Raw genomic sequence first — 20377 nt, 5'->3', positions numbered from 1 at the left:
TAATGGCCAGACAGAAAGGAAAAACCAGGATGTTGAGCAGTTCTTGCGTTGTTTTGTGGCAGACAATCAAGAGGGGTGGTCTGAGTTTCTGCCACTTGCTGAATTTGCTCTGAACAATCATACATCTTCTTCTGCTGGTTGTTCGCCTTTTTTTTGTTGTTCTGGGAGACATCCGTCATTTGGGTCGTTCTCCAAGTTGGGATCTGCCGTGCCTGAGGAGGAGAATTTTTCCGGTAATTTGGAGAGAGTTTGGACGGATGTGCGTGGTAATCTTCAGGAGGCCAACAGAAAATCTAAAGACTACTTTGATAGGAAACGACAGGAGGTTTTGTTCGCTGTTGGTGACATGGTTTGGTTGTCCTCTAGGAATCTGCGGTTGAGGATTCCTTCTAAGAAATTGGGTCCCAAGTTTGTAGGGCCCTTTAAGGTGCTTCAGGTTGTCAACCAATCTGCTGTTAGGTTGGAGGTTCCTACCTCCTGGAGAATTAATCCGGTATTTCATGTCTCTCTGTTAAAAAAAGCTGTTGTGTCGGATGGTGACGCCTCTGCCTCTGTTCCTCCGGTGGTGGAGGGCGGGGAATATGAAATTTCTCGCATCCTTAACTCTAGACGGTATAGAGGTAGTTTGCAGTATCTGGTGGCCTGGAAAGGTTTCGGACCCGAGGATAACTCTTGGGTGAGGTCAGATGATGTTTCCGCGTCCAGACTTATCAGAGCGTTTCACAGGAGATTTCCTGATAAGCCTGGTCCTAGGGGATCCGGAGGATCCTCTTAGAAGGGGTGGTACTGTTAGAACCCTGCTCTTAGGTTTTTTCCTTTGCTGGTCACATGACCTCGTTGGCCTATTTAATCCTGCTCCGCCCTTCTGGCTTTGCTGGACTTCATTGTATAACTACTTTCTAGCTCACCTGTGCTCTGTATCTACTCTGTTAGTTTGCTTGGTCTACGGACCTCTTTGTTCTTTATATTTTGTTTGTTTTTCTGTCTGCTACTGTTTCTGTTAGGAGGTGTCCCATTTTCCTCCCAGTCCTTAGTACTTGTAGGGATTCCTTCCCCACATCTATAGGTCTCCGTACAGACTAGCTTAGGACTTTAGCAGGTCTGATCGCAGGATCAGGTTCCCTGTTACATCGTAGGGATTCAGCTGAGTTCTATCGTAGGGACAGATCTCCTCTCTTTCCTTAGCTCTGGTAGCAGAACATAACATCCAGCTGCCAAGTGGCGGCCGGGTGTCCATACTTGTCCCCAGCCGCCCAGCGGCCGAGTGTCCACACACGGTCCCCAGCCGCCTGGGGGCAGCCGGGAGTCCATAAGCGGTACCCAGCCGCCTCTATTTCTCCTGTCAACTTCCCCCACACAATTCTTCACCTGGCCTGCTTTAGGGCAGCATTGGACGAGCCGACCAGAGATCCAGACTCCTCCGGTGGGCCCTGGCTTCTCCATCAGGGCAGTTGAGAGTGCCAAGGTAAGGAGCATGATGATGATGATTAAAGTTAGCATCTGCTTTGTTTTCTTGGAATATAAGTGTAGCGCCACGAGGTTTCGGTCGCTACAGAGGTATTGCATCTCACCCAGAGGTGTGATATCTCACTCTCAGGTAAGGATGGAGTATGGCTCAGGACCCTAACACCCACATGCACTACACAACATTTCTGGGGGACAGGGCGACAATGCTCCCAAGAGTGAGCATAACTGTCCCTGATCCCTGGCTGGAGTGGGGAGGGAACACCTAGGAGAGGGGGAACCCTGTAGTGTGTGGGTGGAGAGTGCAGATCCTGGGTGCACTGGAGAGAGAAGTATAAAAGGTGGGAGCCATCATAGAGACAGTGTTCAGTCAGAGGGGAGAAGTGACAGAGCAGGGCTCTGTGGAGCTCTGCTCTAAGAGGCGGGCCTATCCTGTGAGGACCAAGACTGAGAGGAGAAAGAGCAGTGAGGAGAAGAAGAAGAGCAGGAAAGGCTCCAGGAGAGGAGTGAAGGGACCCCAGAAGTAGTGTTGAGCCACCCCCGTAGTGTTCGAGTTCGATTCGGTTCGTCGAACACCCGTATGTTTGCCGAACAGTTCGTCGAACACCTTCGAACACCGTTAAACCAATGGCAGGCAAACAAAAACACAGAGAAACACATAGAAAACACCTTCAAAGGTGTCCAAAAGCTGACAAACTGCTCAGAAGACACATTTAACACAAGGAAAAGTGACAAGTACATATAGTCATGCGGAAAGAAAAGAGGTGGAGGAGTAAAAGGAGGGGGACACACAGATATAGGCATGTCATGCCCTTCTAAAACCAAAAAAAGTGCGAAGTCGACACGGCCAGTCCGTTACTGCCCGTGCGACCTCCGTGTCGCCGGGTTTGTGCCAGAGCTGCGGTGAACTCTGACGGCCAGCCCCCCTCTCCCAATACTGGTGCCTGTCCGCTGGTGGGTCGAGCGAGCCCCCCTGTGGTGGAGGCAGGTCTAAGCTTTTTAATTTAAATTGTCTCTCTAATTTGAATGAATACACTTTAAATCCTTTTACAAGGATCTATTGGAGGTCAAGTCTCATGCCAGCAGCCGCGTAATTCCAGCTCCAGTAGCGTCCACTAAAGCTGCTGCAGTTAAAAAGCTTTTATAAGGATCGAGCTCGGCGGTCCACCGCACGGCGTCCTACCGCCAGTCCCAGCCCCTATGCCTTGGGGTGCCTAATGATGCTCTTCACTGAGTGTCCCAAAGCATTTTCTTTGAAAAAATTAAGTGTCCAAACTACAGGTGGTGTAGCTTGCTTAACAGCTGGGATAATCCGCTGACTAGCAGACACTGCTACTAGGTACAAAGTATTTCCTGGGCTAGATGCAGTTAAAAATTTGTAATTATATACTATCGTTGGATGCTGAGAAAGCATTCCATAGAGTCTCCTGGCACGCCATATATTATTCTCTTAAAAAGCTTGGGGTAGGGGTCTAGGGGACCCTTTTATAGCCAAAATCACGGCCCTGTATCGCAATACGTCACCTAGGCTGAAGATAAATGGAACTGTAGCACCTCGAGGGCTCGGTTGCTACAGAGGTATTGTACCTCACCCAGAGGTGTGATATCTCACTCTCAGGTAAGGATGGAGTGTGGATCAGGACCCCGACACCTGCATGCATTAAACCACATTGCCGTAGGGCAGGGCGACCAATATGCCCCTGAGATGGGCACGACAGTCCCTGTCCCTGGCTGGAGTGGGGGGAGGGAACACCGAGGAAGGGGAACCCTGTAGTGCAGGAGCAGGGAGGAAGCAGTTCCTGGGTGCATTGAGAAGGGAGTATAAAAGGTGGGCACCATCTTAGTTCAGTGCAGAGAAGTCTGAGCAGAAGTGACAGGGAGCACGGGCTCTGCATGAGCTCTGCTCGGGAGGCGGGCCTAGTAACAGAGGGCCAGGCCTGGAAGAGGGAGAAGGAAGGAAGAGGAGCGGAGAAAGCTCCAGGAACGAGGAACGAAGGGATCCCAGGAGTGCGGACGGGCGAGTCGCCACCGCACGCCCGAATCCACCTGTGTGGAGGGGTCAGGCCAAAGGGGGAGACCGGTCCCCGAAACTAGTGGAGGCGGGAAAAGACCCTCAGCTAGAAACCAGAGGCAGTGACATTTTATGTGGCGCAGCCCCTCGCTACACCCGCTAGGAAGGCACCACATAGGGTCAGGGAAACTGGCGCCAAGTTTACCAAGAGGAGGCCCGAGGCAGCCGGACAGAAGCACTGGTAAGAAAGGCCAGACAAAGGACACAAAAAGGGGGTCCTGTGAAGCGCTCCAAAGTTATCTGGGAGTTGTCTGAGCCCCTCACCTGGTGAGCACAGTACGACGTGGGCAGCCGTTACCTGCAGAAGTGGTCTGGATAATAAGAACTGTGAGTAAAGGCCCTGGACTGCAGCACTGACTCCGTGTAGTTACTGCTGCTGCCCTGCACCATCACCCCCATCCTCCGCATACACTGCCCTGAGGCTATACTCCTCCCGTGGGGAGTTATACTATGCTCTGCTGCACCCACAACACCTGCCTCAGCGGTCTGCCCTGCAGCGGCGGTTCACTCTGACCGCAATCCACGGGTGGCATAGTCGGACATTTAAACATCAAAACCACATAAATAGTTCAGCCACTGGTTTGACTGCCCTGAGCCACGGAACCGGGTCGCCGCCACGGAGACTACAACCACCAGCATCCACCAAAAAGGGTCTGGCTCCGGGTGTCCCAAGGCCCAGGGGGCGCGTCAGAACATTTTCATCACCTTTCATAATCACCAATGGGACAAGGCAGGGATGTCCTCTGTCCCCTGTCTTACACATCCTAGTGACAGAGCACCTGCTCTCATCAATTCGCCATAACCGCAATATTAGGTAGATTGAGGTGGGAGGCACAGAGTACAAGTGCTCTGCATTTGCTGATGATGTCCTTGTATATATCACTCAATCACATATATCCATCCCTGCTGTTATGGCTGAAATAGATCACTTTGTTACATGGTCAAATTTTAAAATCAATGCAGCGAAGTCTGAGGCCCTCGATGTCTCCCTCCCCAAATCCATACAGGATTCCATCCAGTCCAACTTTCCCTTTGCCTGGCCCTGCCAGGGTATCAAATACTTAGGAATTCCTATTCATAGAGACCTCTCCCGTCTATGTTATCTTAATTTTGGGCCCTTTATTGAACAACTCCATACAGACCACGGTTGGCAAGTTAGAACTGTAAGATTCAATACGTGAACCACTGGTGTTTTGTGGAAAAGCACATGTACACTGTGTTCCAAATTATTATGCAAAAAGTGTTTAGGAGTGATAAGGGAAGAATTTGTTTGTTTGCAGCTAAACTCATTGATGGTGATGTGTGTCAGGGCTCTTTATATCACTGTAAGCAATTGCAGACACCTGTGCTAATTAGTTTGGCAGGTGTGTCCAATGAAAGGCAAGACTACTTAAGAAGGCTGTCCCACATTATTAAGCAGCCTACATTTTCTGCCAAAATGGGAAAGAAAAAGGATGTGTCGGCTGCGGAGAAGCAACAAATTGTGGAGTGTTTAGGTCAAGGCATGACTACAATCAACATTGCCAAGACACTTCATCCTGATCATCGCACAATCAAGAAGTATGTAGCTGATTCACAGTACACACGTTTGTGTGCTGATGAGGGAAAATTGAGGACGCTTTCCTACAGGGAATTACGTCAGGTTAAAAGAGCAGTGGCAAAAAAGCCTTGTCATAGCAGCAGACAAGTTTTTGAAGCTGCTGGTGCCTCCAACGTCCGCCGAACAACAAGATGCAGAGTCCTTCCGAGGTTTGCAGCTGTGCGTAAGCCATCCTGTCGAACCTCCTCTATCCACTGCACACAAGCAGAAACGGCTCCAGTGGGCCAAACAATACATGAAGACTGACTACAAAACTGTTTTGCTCACCGATGAGTGCCGTGCAACGCTCGATGGTCCAGATGGATGGAGTGGAGGGTAGCTGGTTGATGGACACCCCACGCAAACACGGCTACAGCGCCAACAATGAGGAGATGGAGTAATGTTTTGGGCTGGAATCATGGGGAGAGAGATTGTCGGCCCCTTTAGGATCCCTGAAGGGGTAAAGATGAACTCCATAATGTATGTGGAGTTTCTCAAACAGCACTTCCTGCCATGGTTCAAGAAGAAGAACCGTGTATTCCACAGCAAGATCATTTTCATGCATGATAATGTACCATCTCATGCTGCACATAACACATCTGCATCTCTGGTTGATATGGGCATAAAAGGGGACAAACCTATGGTGTGACCCCCATGCTCCCCTGACCTCAACCCCATTCAGAACCTCTGGAGCATCATCAAAAGGAGTGTCTATGATGGCGGGAGGCAGTTCACATCTAAGCAACAGCTCTGGGAGGGTATTCTGTCCTCATGCAAAACAATGGATGAAGAAATCATCCAAAACCTGACAAATTCAATGGACGAGACAGTCCAGAAGCTCCTTTCGAACAAGGGGTCCTATGTGCAAATGTAACATCACCTAGAATAAAGTTTTGAGTTGAAAACTGTTTGAATTCAGTGTCTAATAACCTGCTAATGCTTATAATTTAAAAAATGACCATTTTTTTGTTCTTTATAAAATGAAAAGGTTGATTGAAGAGTGTGATGGATCTAAGAGTGTTGCAACCCAGTAGTCAGGATTACTTCGAATTCTGACAATCTGAGCGTCATGTTGCAGGTAGTGCAGCAAGAAGGCACTCATGTGTCTTGCGCATCTAGGGGACCCAAAATGATTTTCCGGGCTAGATGCAGCTAAAAATTGTTTTTAATTTGAAAGCTGTTGGAGCTTAGTATAGATGGCCTAATAGAATCAGTACTGCACACTGCTACAAAGCCCAAATTATTTTCCAGCCAAGATACAGATAAACATGATTAGTAATTTTAAATCTGGTGGAGCTTAGTATAGATGGCCTAATAGAATCAGTACTGCACACAGCTACAAAGCCCAAATTATTTTCCAGCCAAGATACAGATAAACATGATTAGTCATTTTAAATCTGGTGGAGCTTAGTATAGATGGCCTAATAGAATCAGGACTGCACACTGCTACAAAGCCCAAATTATTTTCTATCAAAGATACAGATAAACATGATTAGTAATTTTAAATCTGGTGGCGCTTAGTATAGATGGCCTAATAGAATCAGTACTGCACACTGCTACAAAGCCCAAATTATTTTCCAGTCAAGAAACAGATAAACATGATTAGTAATTTTAGAGCTTAAAACGGTTGGTGAAGTGATTTTAACAAATCATCAAGCTTTTACTCTCCCCAGGATGACACAGGGGTAGAAAAGTCGTTTCGGATCCATGACTTGTTCATATTTATGAACGTGAGTCTGTCTACATTATCAGTGGAGAGCCGCGTGCGCTTATCTGTCAGCACACCACCAGCAGCGCTGAACACACGTTCAGACAGAACGCTGGCGGCGGGGTATGACAAGAACTCCAAGGCGTAAGTGGCGAGCTCCGGCCATTTATCCAGATTGGAAGCCCAAAAAGAGCAAGGGTCTAGTGACAAAGTCATGGCTTCAATGTTTACTTGGAGATACTCCTGTACCATCATCTCTAGGCGTTGACTATGTGTCTGACTTCTTGTCTCCTGTGGCCTTGGAAAGGATGGGCTAAAAAAGTGGTGAAATGATTCCGCAAAATTGATGTTACCAGCAGATACTGAGTTTCTGTTACGGTTTGAGTGCTGAACACTCGACGGTCCCACGGTGGGCAAGTTGCAACTGTGAGATTCACTACGTGCACCACTGGTGTTTTGTGGAAAACCACATGTAAGATTCTGCAACAGTCTCTGCTGATACTCCTGCATGCGTGCATCCCTTTCTATGGCAGGAATAATTTCTTCAAATTTACTTTTGTACCGGGGATCTAACAGTGTGGCACCCCAGTAGTCAGGATTATTTCTAATTCTCACAATTTGAGGGTCATGTTGCAGGTAGTGCAGCAAGAAGGCACTCATGTGTGTTGCGCATCCAGGAGCACCAAGTCCCTGTTGTGTTGGTGGCAAGGAAACAATTATGCTTCCTTCCTCTGTCCTCTCCCCCCAACCTCGCACAACAGAAATGTGATCAAGATCTCCCTCTTCTGATGAGTCTTCCATCAGTTCGTCCTCCACTTCTTCCTCGGCTCCTGCACCTTCCTCACTAGTTTGGCTGCTACCATGCGCCCTGGTAAAACCATCTCCCCCACCCTCACAGGCCTGCCACCTTGGTGCTGCCGACCGTCTGGACCTTGCAGATGTTAGCCCTTCCGCATACAACTCCTCCTCCTCTACTTCCTCCACCTCCTCTTGTCCCACCACCTGACTCCGAATTCTGTTTAACATGTGCTCCAGCATGTAAATCACCGGAATAGTCAAGCTGATAATGGCATCGTCAGCACTAAACATCTTCGTCGCCATTTCAAAACTGTGCAGAAGGGTGCATAGGTCCCTGATCTGAGACCACTCCTCCAGCATGATTTGCCCCACCTTTGAATTTCGTTAGCCCAGACTATACGTCAGAACGTATTGCACCAGGGCTTGTCGGTGCTGCCACAGTCGCTGTAACATGTGCAGAGTTGAATTCCACCGGGTAGGCACATCGCATTTTAGCCAGTGAAGTGGCAGGCCCAACGACTTCTGTAGAGATGTAAGTCGCTGAGCTGCGGGTTGCGAATGGCGGAAGTGAGCACACAGCGACCGTGCCCTCTGCAGAAGGCTATCTAGTCTGGGATAGTGGGCTAAAAATTGCTGGACAACCAGCTTCAAAACGTGAGCCATACAAGGCACGTGTGTGACATTGCCCCGTCGAAGGGCCGCACCCAGGTTTGCAGCATTGTCGCACACGGCCTTCCCTGGTTTCAGGTCCAGTGGAGACAACCATTCATGAAACTGGTTTTCCAGAGCTGACCACAACTCCTCAGCTGTGTGACTCACATTTCCCAGACATTTCAAAGTAAAAACCGCCTGATGACGTTGAGCCCTGCTGCCAGCATAGTAAGGAGGTGTGCAGGATCCCTTCTGCGCAGTTAGAAAGCTTGTGGCATGACCAGACAGGCTTTGGGTGCTGGTGGAGGACTGAGAGGAAGTTGAGGAGGCAGAAGCAGTTGAGGAACTTTGAGATAAAGAGGATTGACGCACAACTCATTGGGACGGCAAGACTTGGACAGCAGCCCCTTGTCCTGCTGTCACCATAGTTACCCAGTGCCCAGTCAGCGACATGTAATGCCCCTGTCCATGCCTACTCGTTCATGTGTCTGTGGTGAAATGCACCATGTCACACACAGAGTTTCTCAAAGAAGTGGTGATGTTGTGTGCGACATGCTGGTGGAGCGCAGGCACAGCTTTCTTTGAGAAGTAGTGCCGACTGGGTATCTGGTACTGGGGCACTGCGACGGACATAAGGTCTCAAAAATCCTCTGTGTCCACCAGGCGGAAAGGAAGCATTTCTGTAGCCAAGAGCTTGCAGATGGTGAAATTCAACCTCTTAGCTTTCTCATGGCTAGGAGGAAATGGTCTTTTACTTGTCCACATCTGAGGGACCGAGGGCTGGCTGTTGTGCTTAGACGGGTTGAGAAGGGTGTCCCCGGCAAACTGCGGGTCTGTGAGGAAGATGCAGGCGGACATGTTATGTTGCCTTGATCCAAAGGTGGTGCTATCGATGTCGGACAGCACTCAACACCAGCTGGTGTTACCACCTCCAAAGAAAATGATGACCTGCCAATCACGCTGGCTGTGGTGGGTAAAGAGGTGGCAGGTCTGCATCCCAAAACAGGTGTGACTGCTGTCCCCCCAGTCACAGAGGATGAAGAGGACGCAGATGCACAAGATGGGGCAGACGGTGGTTGGCCCGGCCGGCTAGGCCGCATTGTAGCACAGTGAGCTTCCCACTGCAACTTATGCTTCATGTCCATGTGCCGGTTCATGCATGAGGTACTCAAACTATGTATTTTTTGGCCTCTACTTAGCTTTTGCTGACAAATGTTACAGATAACACGAGTTGGGTCATCTTTATCGATCTGAAAAAATGCCCAGGTTATGCAAGGCTTAGCACCCATGCGACCTGAAGAGCCACCACGACTTGTGGTCAGAGGCCGAGTTGTGTTTGAGGATGCAGTTGTTGACATGCTTCCAGTACTACGCCTCTGTCCAGGAAGGCGCAACCTGACCTCGTCGTCACTAGCATCCTCCTCTACCTCCTCTGCTGACCTCATCTCTTGGCTGACTGTGGATTGACAGTAAGTGGGATCTCCAACCTCATCATCATCACCCTGTGTGTTATCACAACCGTCGTCCTCAGAGCCAACCTGTCCCTGTCTTGACAAAAAACTAATGTAGTCGATCCAATCAGGTATTTGAGTCTCATCATCGTCTTCCTCATTGTCTCCACCAACAGGAGTTACAGTTTGGGAATGAGGGTCTACATTATGGTCAGAACTTTCTGTGTCTGGTCCTGGATCCGACTCATAAAGATTCTGGGCATCAGTGCAGATCATTTCCTCGTCTGGATTCACAGAAGCTCTGGAGCCGACCTCTGATTCCCAGGCTATAGTATGAGTTAACAGCTCTGCAGACTCAACGATCTGTTCTACCCCATACTCAGACGGGCAGCTGGAGACTTGAGAGACGTGAGGAAGCAAGTGCGATTGGAGTGACACCTCTGAGGACTGGAGTATTTGTGATGTTGAAGTTGAGGTGGAGGAGAGCCCACTTAAAGGAGCACTTGATATCCATTGAAGCACCTGCTGTTTTTGTGCCTCATCTGGAATTTGTAGCGATTGGCGTGGCCGTAAGAAAGGGATCTTATCACATTGTCCGCTTAAAGAAGTAGACATTTTAGTTTGGCTGGAAGATGGTCTTTCTTCTGCACATGTTACTTTTGCTTTAACACCCACCCCACGGACACAACCATTTTTCCCCTTCCCAACACGCCTATTCCCCTTTCCACCAGCAGCAGGCCTTTTTCCACTCATTTTGGTGGTTAACTAATTGACAACTCTGGAGTTGTTTTTGCACAGAAAAACAATGGATGGGAACCGAGCAGAGCTGAGTGGCCAAACTGTGGTATTAGGCCAAAAGTATTGGCTGGGTTAGATGCAGATAAAAATTATATTGAATTTGCAACCTGATGGAGGTCAGCATAGATGGACTAATAGACCAAGTCCCACACACTGCTAGAAGCTGAAATATTTTTTTAGTGCTAGATGCAGAAAAAAATTAGATTGAATTTGCAACCTGATGGAGGTCAGTATAGATGGACTAATAGACCAAGTCCCACACACTGCTAGAAGCCTAAATATTTTTTCAGAGCTAGATGCAGATAAAAATTATTTTAATTTGCAACCTGGTGGAGGTTAGTATAGATGGACTAATAGACCAAGTCCCACACACTGCTAGAAGCCTAAATATTTTTTCAGAGCTAGATGCAGAAAAAAATTAGATTGAATTTGCAACCTGATGGAGGTCAGTATAGATGGACTAATAGACCAAGTCCCACACACTACTAGAAGCCTAAATATTTTTTCAGAGCTAGATGCAGAAAAAAATTATTTTTAATTTGCAACCTGGTGGAGGTTAGTATAGATGGACTAATAGACCAAGTCCCACACACTGCTAGAAGCCTAAATATTTTTTCAGAGCTAGATGCAGAAAAAAATTAGATTGAATTTGCAACCTGATGGAGGTCAGTATAGATGGACTAATAGACCAAGTCCCACACACTGCTAGAAGCCTAAATATTTTTTCAGAGCTAGATGCAGATAAAAATTATTTTTAATTTGCAACCTGGTGGAGGTTAGTATAGATGGACTAATAGATCAAGTCCCACACACTGCTAGAAGCCTAAATATTTTTTCAGAGCTAGATGCAGAAAAAAATTATTTTTAATTTGCAACCTGGTGGAGGTTAGTATAGATGGACTAATAGACCAAGTCCCACACACTGCTAGAAGCCTAAATATTTTTTCAGAGCTAGATGCAGAAAAAAATTATATTGAATTTGCAACCTGATGGAGGTCAGTATAGATGGACTAATAGAACAAGTCCCACACACTGCTAGAAGCTGAAATATTTTTTCAGAGCTAGATGCAGAAAAAATTTATATTGAATTTGCAACCTGATGGAGGTCAGTATAGATGGACTAATAGAACAAGTCCCACACACTGCTAGAAGCTGAAATATTTTTTCAGAGCTCGATGCAGAAAAATATTATATTGAATTTGCAACCTGGTGGAGGTTAGTATAGATGAACTAATAGAATGATGCTATGCCCAAAAGTTTTTACTTCACTAGGTGCAGTAAAAAAATTTGTATTCTATACACACGTGGTGTAGCTTGCAACACAGATAGGCTACTCCACTGACTAACACACTCTGCAATAGGACAAAAAGGATTTGCTTTGCTAGATTTAGCCAAATGCTGTGAAAAAAACTTGCACAGCACTGGTACAGACCTGCCTGGCAAAAAGTGATAGGAACTGATGTAATCTAGCCCTGAAAAGGACTGCAATTACAATTAGTCTTTACTCCCACAACCTATCTATTTAAGAGCACAGACCTGCCTGATAAAAGTCGTAGAAAATGATGTAACCTAGTCCTTAAAAGGACTGAAATCACAACTATTCCCTACTCCCAAGCTATCTGTAGATTTGTGCGAAAATTGGCTTGAAATTAACAAAGTATAGCGCACACAGCAACAGCGGTGCCGTCTAACACGCAGCTGCAGCAGTGAGAAAATGGTGGCGACGGGGAAAATGGCTGGGTCCAGCAGCAAGCCGGCCGTACGCCCTCCGCTACTAGGAGGTAGGGGGGTCAGGCCAAGAGAGGGAACCGGTTACCTTAGCTAGTGGAGGCAGAAACTACTCTCAACTAGACATCGGAGGCTGTGGCATTTCATGTGTCACAGCCCCTCACAGTCCACACTCTGAAGGCACCACATAGGGTCCAGGGGACGGAACACACGTTACCCGCCAAGACCCGAGGTAGCTGGAAATAAGCTGTGTAAGGTGTGAGGCCTGAAGGTCCAGAGAGAGGACATATGAAATGGATCCTGTCAAGTACTCCGGAGATACCTGGGAGTCGGCCGAGCCCCTCACTTGGTGAGCGCAGCGCGACGCGGTGAAGTCAGTATCGGCAGAAGTGTCTCGGATCAAACAACTGTGGGTAAAGACCCTGGACTGCACCTCAAGGACTCTGAGTCATTTCTGCTGCGCCCATGCACCACGACCCTCACCATCTATACACGCTGCCCTGAGGCTATACTCCTCCCGAGGGGAGTTATACTACTCTCTGCTGCGCACACAACATCAGCCTCAGCGGTCTGCCTCGCAGCGGCAGTTCTTAGTGACCGCAATCCACGGGTGGCATAGTCGGACATTTAATAATAATAAAAACCACATAAATAGACAGCCACTGGTTTGACCACCCTGAGCCACGGGACCGGGTCGCCGCCACGGAGACTACAACCCCCAGCATTACACAGAGACCCGGCTCCGGGTATTTCCCCACACACGGCCCAGGGGGCGAGTCAGCTTTACCGTAGTCGGAAGGATTTCGTGCCCGCTACCCCCGGTACTGTGCGCCTTCAGAGACTGAGATACTTACCGTGGTGAAGTTTTCCCGCCATCCGCAACCGTTTTCCCGCCATCCGCAGCCGTTTTCCCGACATTTGGGCGCCATCTTCGGGACGCCGCGCGGGAAGAAGAGGGGCGTGGACGCTGAAAGCGCGAGAGATCTGAAGCCCCGCCCCACGCACTGACGCAGCGCAAGGTGCTGGAAGGAGCACAGCGAGCTCTGACGTCAGCAGCGCGAGACGCCAGGTCCTCAACGCAGACCATCGCCTGCGGAGCTGCGGCCTACAGAGGAGAAAGAAGAGAAGGTAGGTCGCGGTTCACCAAGGGGGAGGAAGACGCCCAAGATGGAGGGAACTTCAGTCGCAGGCGCTACCACGGTAATGCCGTTCTCCATGCCGTGTACACCGGGGGCGGCGCTGCAAGTGATCGGCGGCGCCCAAGCCCTGGTGAAGCTTCTCATGGATCGGGAGGTGATAGGACGAGCTGAAGCGGTCCCGGGAACAGATAGTAGTGATGTCCCTGTCCCGGACACAGCTGGCGCTGCACCGTCCCTGGTTCCCCTGCCAGAACTGCTTATCCCGGGAGCTCGCGCCCCAGACCTGTAACCTGGTGATCACGTCATCTACCCCAGGTACAGAGGTGAGAGGGGCTGGTATTCCCTGAATGTCCACAGGGTGGAGACAAAGAACAGTCCTTCACCCTACAGCACTGAAGACCCGGCTGGGCCAGCCTTCAGTGGACAATAGCCTCCCCGGAGGGAGCACCACTACTGAAGTATAGTAGTTGGGTACTGAACTGTAAATAGTTACCCGATAGGGTGAAGAACCGTTTAAAGAATTGTGTGCTGATCTTCTGAAAAGTTATCCCCTGTTCATTTAGTTACCCGGAAGGGTATAAAAAGACATTAGGGCAGAGGACAGAGATCTTCCCGTGGACTTACCGTTGTAAATAGTTGCGCTTCTTTAAGTGCCCCCTATTGATTTTATATTGAACTACCTCACCTAACTATCCTGTCAGGCGTGGCCCTCTGGTGGTCCAAAGTGGATAATTGCGTCTTGCCACCACGCCTACGGCCAAGAACTTGGGGTTTGTAGGGACAGGTCCCCAGAACGTTTAAAAATTTACATCTTGTTATATTGCATCTTGTTTGGTAACATGGACACATGGCCGCCGCAGGAGCTGTGACTTACTGAAGGACTCAGTCGCAATGATGCTGCTGAATATGTTCTTATGTTTTATACTTGAAAATCTGTTTTATATTTACATGCCGAGAGTATCTTGAAAGTAAAAGTTGATGATGCTAGAAGTAACGGTTATAGGAAAATTCTCTCCCATAAAGGGAAGAAAATTGTTGAATTGGTTTTATCTGAGTTGAATCAAAAAAAAAAAAAAGTTTTTGCATGTCCTGAGATAAAATGTCTTTTACTCTGTTCCAGCCCGTGGACGTGCTATGATTTACCAAGGGGGAGTGTAGCGCCCCGAGGGTTCGGTCGCTACAGAGGTATTGCATCTCACCCAGAGGTGTGATATCTCACTCTCAGGTAAGGATGGAGTATGGCTCAGGACCCTAACACCCATATGCACTGCACCACATTTCCGGGGGACAGGGCGACAATGCTCCCAAGAGCATGAGCACAACTGTCCCTGATCCCTGGCTGGAGTGGGGAGGGAACACCTAGGAGTGGGGGAACCCTGTAGTGTGTGGGTGGAGAGTGCATATCCTGGGTGCACTGGAGAGAGAAGTATAAAAGGTGGGAGCCATCTTAGAGACAGTGTTCAGTCAGAGGGGAGAAGTGACAGAGCAGGGCTCTGTGGAGCTCTGCTCCAAGAGGCGGGCCTATCCTGTGAGGCCACAGACTGAGAGGAGAAAGAGCAGAGAGGAGAAGAAGGAGAGCAGGAAAGGCTCCAGGAGAGGAGTGAAGAGACCCCAGGGGTACGGGCCGTGCATCAAGCCGGCCGTACACCCGCCGCTACCCGGAGGTAGGGGGTCAGGCCAAGAGAGGGAACCGGTTCCCTTAGCTAGTGGAGGCAGAAACTACTCTCAACTTGACACTGGAGGCTGTTTCATTTCATGTGTCACAGCCCCTCACAGTCCACGCTCAGAAGGCACCAAATAGGGTCCAGGGGACGGAACACACGTTACCCGCCAAGACCCGAGGTAGCTAGAAATAAGCTGTGTAAGGTGTGAGGAACGAAGGGCCAGAGAGAGGACATATGAAAGGGGTCCTGACAAGTACTCCTGGGAGTCGGCTGAGCCCCTCACTTGGTGAGCGCAGCGCGACGCGGGGAAGTCACTATCGGATCAAACAACTGTGAGTAAAGACCCTGGACTGCAACTCATGTTAGAACTCTCCTGTTGTTTTTTTTCAAGTATGCTGGTCACATGACCTTTTTTGCCTATTTAATCCGGCTCTGCCCTCCTGGCCTTGCTGGACTTCATTGTATTTACTACTCTTGAGCTAGCTTGGTGCTCTGTTACCGTTCTCTGTTAGTTTTGCTAGGTCTTCGGACCTCTATGTTCTTTGTTGTGTGTTTGTCTTTGACTGCTACAATTTCTGCTAGGAGGTGTCCAACTTTATCCCAGTCCTTAGTTCTTGTAGGGATCCCTCCCTTGCATCTATAGGTCTTCGTACAGACTAGCCGAGGACTTTAGCGGGTCTGATCGCAGGATCAGGTTCCCCGTTACATCGTAGGGATCCAGTTTAGTTCTATTGTAGGGACAGATCTCCTGTCTTTCCTTAGTGCTTGTAGCAGATCATAACAGTAAGTACAGCCCAAAAAAAAAAAAAAAAAATTCTCTAAGGAAAGACCTCCAGTTTTCCTTCATGGTCTCGGTTCAAGATTTGGCTCAACGCTTGCAGGGACTCTCTCTGGAGGTGGCCGAGCTCCAACAACACGTGAGTAGCTGTTCTGGAGCACATTCTGCCTGATCTATTTTTTTGTGAACAACAAGATTTTTTTTCTTTTAAAATGCTTGTTTATTGCATTTTCGTTTAAGACCCAGATCCTCTGGTGATGAATCACAGCACATAGGGTTCATAATGTCACTTTAGCGCAAAGATCCTCAGGGATGGGCCTTCTCTCTCCAACCTAGTGATCCGTGCTTTAGATCAGTGGATAGTTTTTTTTCTGCTTTGGGTTTGTTGTACGATGATCCTGATCGTGTCTCATCTGCTGAGTCTGAATTGAGACATCTGAGGCAGGGATCAGGTAATGTGGAAAAATATTGTTCTTGCTTCCATCGGTGGTCTGCCAAGGTGGGGTGGAACGATTCAGCTTTGAAAAGCTTGTTTCTTGCAGGGCTAGGTGAAAGGGTTAGGGATTTGCTGATTGCTTATCCCACACCAGGAAACTTGCAGGAAGCAATGCAATTAGCTATACGGGTGGACAGGAGACTGCATGCAATGGTTAATGAGAGCAAATCCTCTGCTATGTCAGCTCCGAGTTGTGAGAGGGTCTGTGCTGACAAAGGAGAGCCGATGGAGATTGGGGTGATGGCACCCCGCTCTCAGGAAAAGACTGCAGGCTTTCTGAAGGTTTGTGCTTCTATTGCGGAAATTCTGGTCATTTTATTAAGAACTGTGTGCTTCGTATGAACAAAGAAAAAAAAATGGTCAGTCATGCTCGTATAGCCTGTTTAAATACTAAGGGAGTATTCCTATCTGCTACTACCGCTGCTCAGGATGAATTAATTGAATTTTGGGTATTTGTGAATTGTGGTTCTACTCTGAATGTGATTGATGGGGGATTCTTGGAAAAACTTAAATTAAAACCCAAACCTTTGTCATCCCCTATTGCTGTGGTTTCTGTTGATGGCTCTCCCTTGAAGAGTGTTACTCACAAGGTCTGTGAATTTCAACTCACTATTAATGGTATTCATCAAGAGAATTTGGATTTGGTAGTATTAAATAATTTGCCTTCTCCAGTAATTTTGGGGTTGCCCTGGTTAAAATTGCACAATCCTGTACTGGATTGGTCTACCAATGAAATTAAGTCCTGGAGCCCTAAATGTTATGACAAGTGTTGTAACGAACGTATTGCTGCGGTGGAAAAAGGGGAATTACCTGTACCTATTCAGGATTTTTGGAGAGTTTTTTCTGAGGAGGAGTCACAAATTTTGCCTCCCCATAGAGACTATGATTGTACCATTGAATTTGTCCCTGGAGCGACTCTTCCTAAAAGTCGTTTATTTAATTTTACTATTCCTGAGAGAAAGGCTTTGGAGGAATACATACAGACAAGCTTGACCGCCGGTCACATTAGGCCTTCCAAGTCTCCTGTGGCTGTTGGATTTTTTTTTGTAAAAAAAAAAGATAGCGGTTTACGTCCTTGTCTGGACTTTCGTGAGATTAATAAAATTACTGTACGCAATCCTTACCCACTGCCATTGATTCCTGATTTGTTTAACCAGTTAGTGGGGGCAAAGTGGTTCTCTAAAATTGATCTCCGGGGGGCATACAATTTGTTGCGCATGAAGGAGGGTGATGAATGGAAGACTGCTTTTAACACTCCTGTGGGTCATTTTGAGAATCTGGTAATGCCTTTTGGTCTTACCAATGCTCCAGCATTTTTTCAGAATCTTATTAATGACATCCTTAGACCTTTAGTCAGCAAAAATGTGGTTGTGCATTTGGATGACATTCTGATTTATTCGCCTGATCTGGAGTCTCATTGGCGGAGCGTACGTGAGGTTTTACAGTTATTAATGGACAATTCGCTTTTTGCTAAGCTAGAGAAATGTGAGTTCGTTGTACAGAGAATTAGTTTTTTGGGTTACATTATCTCCAGTGAGAGTTTTGAGATGGACCCGGTTAAAGTTCAAGCTGTGCAGGAATGGCCTAGGCCTATTGTTTGAAATCGATACAGAGGTTTTTGGGTTTCGCCAATTATTACAGAAAATTCATAAAAAAAATTTCTATTATTGTCAAACCGCTGACCGATCACACCAGGAAAGGTGCTAATGCGCTTCAGTGGACTTCTGAGGCCATTGAAGCTTTTGTGCTTCTTAAGGAGAGGTTCACCTCTGCTCCCATCCTTATGCAGCCTGATGTGACTAAGCCGTTTTTGGTTGAGGTTGATGCTTCTTCTGTGGGGGTCGGTGCGGTGTTGTCTCAGGAAATCAAGGATGGAGTACATCCCTGTGCCTTTTTTTCAAAAAAAATTTCTGAGACTGAACTTAATTACAATATTGGTAATTGGGAATTGCTGGCTATTAAACTCGCATTTGAACACTGGCATCATCTCTTGGAAGGTGCTGAATTTCCCATTCAGGTTTTCACTGATCATAAAAATCTGATCTATCTTGATGATGCCAAGCGCTTGAATGCCCGTCAGGCTAGGTGGGCACTTTTTTTCTTGCGGTTTAATTTTTCCGTTACTTACATCCCGTGTACCAAGAATGTTAAAGCGGATGCTTTGTCTCGCAGCTTTTCTCCCATGGTCGGTGCTGAGCAGGAGGAGGAGAGCATTTTACAAGAAGGTGTTGTGATTGCTGCTTTGGACTCTGTTTTGGAGGATGAGATTCTTAAAGCTCAGGAGAATGCCCCATCTAACACTCCCCATGGGAGGTTGTTTGTGCCTAGGACCTTTAGGAGAGATTTGTTTGTTGAATGTCATGAGTCTCGGTTGGCAGGTCATCCAGGAATTTCAGAGACCAAGAGACTTGTGGGTCGCAGTTTTTGGTGGCCTTGATGGCAGAAGGAAGTCATTAAGTGGGTGCGTCAATATACTGTGTGTGCTAGATCCAAGTCTTCGCATGCTCCTGCTGCGGGGTTGCTTTGCCCTCTGGAGGTTCCTAGTGCACCTTGGACACATCTGGCTATGGACTTTATTACTGACCTTCCCCCCTCTGAAGGTTTCACGGTCATCTGGGTGGTCGTGGACCGTTTTAGCAAGATGTGTCACTTGGTTCCCTTCATCAAACTGCCTTGCGCTAAGACACTCGCTAAGGCCTTTGTCAAGGAAATTGTCAGACTACATGGCGTTCCTACTGACATTGTTTCTGATAGGGGACCTCAGTTCGTGGCTTGTTTTTGGTGTGCCTTTTGTGACAGGTTGGGAGTTCATTTGTCGTTTTCATCCGGATATCATCCTGAGTCTAATGGCCAGACAGAAAGAAAGAACCAGGATGTTGAGCAGTTCTTGCGTTGCTTTGTGGCAGACAATCAAGAGGGGTGGTCTGAGTTTCTGCCACTTGCTGAATTTGCTCTTAACAACCATACATCCTCTTCTGCTGGGTGTTCGCCTTTTTTTTGTTATTCTGGGAGACATCCGTCTTTTGGGTCATTCTCCAAATCGGTATCGGCTGTGCCTGAGGAGGAGAGTTTTTCCGGTGATTTGGAGAGAGTTTGGACGGATGTGCGTGATAATCTTCAGGAGGCTAACAAAAAATCTAAGAGGTACTTTGATAGTAAACGGCAAGAGGTTTCGTTTGCTATTGGTGACATGGTTTGGTTGTCCTCTAGGAATCTGCGATTGAGGATTCCTTGTAAAAAGTTAGGTCCCAAGTTTGTAGGGCCCTTTAAGGTGCTTCAAATAGCTAACCAATCTGCTGTAAGGTTGGAGGTTCCTACCTCCAGGAAGATTAATCCGATGTTTCTTGTTTCTCTGTTGAAAAAAGCTGATGTGTCGGTTGGTGACGCCTCTGCCACTGTTCCTCCGGTGGTGGAGGATGGGGAATATGAAATTTCCCGCATCCTAAATTCTAGACAGTATAGAGGGAGTTTGCAGTATCTCGTCGCTTGGATGGGTTTCGGACCCGAGGATAACTCATGGGTGAGGGCGGATGATGTTTCTGCTTCCAGACTTGTCAGAGAGTTTCACAGGAGGTTTCCTGCTAAGCCCGGGCCTAGGGGATCCGGAGGATCCTTTTAGAAGAGGGGGTACTGTTAGAACTCTCCTGTTGTTTTTTTTCTAGTTTGCTGGTCACATGACCTTTTTTGCCTATTTAATCCGGATCCGCCCTCCTGGCCTTGCTGGACTTCATTGTATTTACTACTCTTGAGCTAGCTTGGTGCTCTGTTACCGTTCTCTCTTAGTTTTGCTAGGTCTTCGGACCTCTATGTTCTTTGTTGTGTGTTTTTCTTTGACTGCTACAATTTCTGTTAGGAGGTGTCCAACTTTATCCCAGCCCCTAGTTCTTGTAGGGATCCCACCCTTGCATCTATAGGTCTTCGTACAGACTAGCCGAGGACTTTAGCGGGTCTGATCGCAGGATCAGGTTCCCTGTTACATAGTAGGGATCCAGTTTAGTTCTATTGTAGGGACAGATCTCCTGTCTTTCCTTAGTGCTTGTAGCAGATCATAA

Source organism: Phyllobates terribilis, unplaced genomic scaffold (genome assembly GCF_046119375.1).
Source record: "Phyllobates terribilis strain yellow unplaced genomic scaffold, ASM4611937v1 Scaffold_11__3_contigs__length_659146591, whole genome shotgun sequence".
NCBI lineage: Eukaryota > Metazoa > Chordata > Amphibia > Anura > Dendrobatidae > Phyllobates > Phyllobates terribilis.
Note: the sequence above shows the minus strand (reverse complement) of the source record.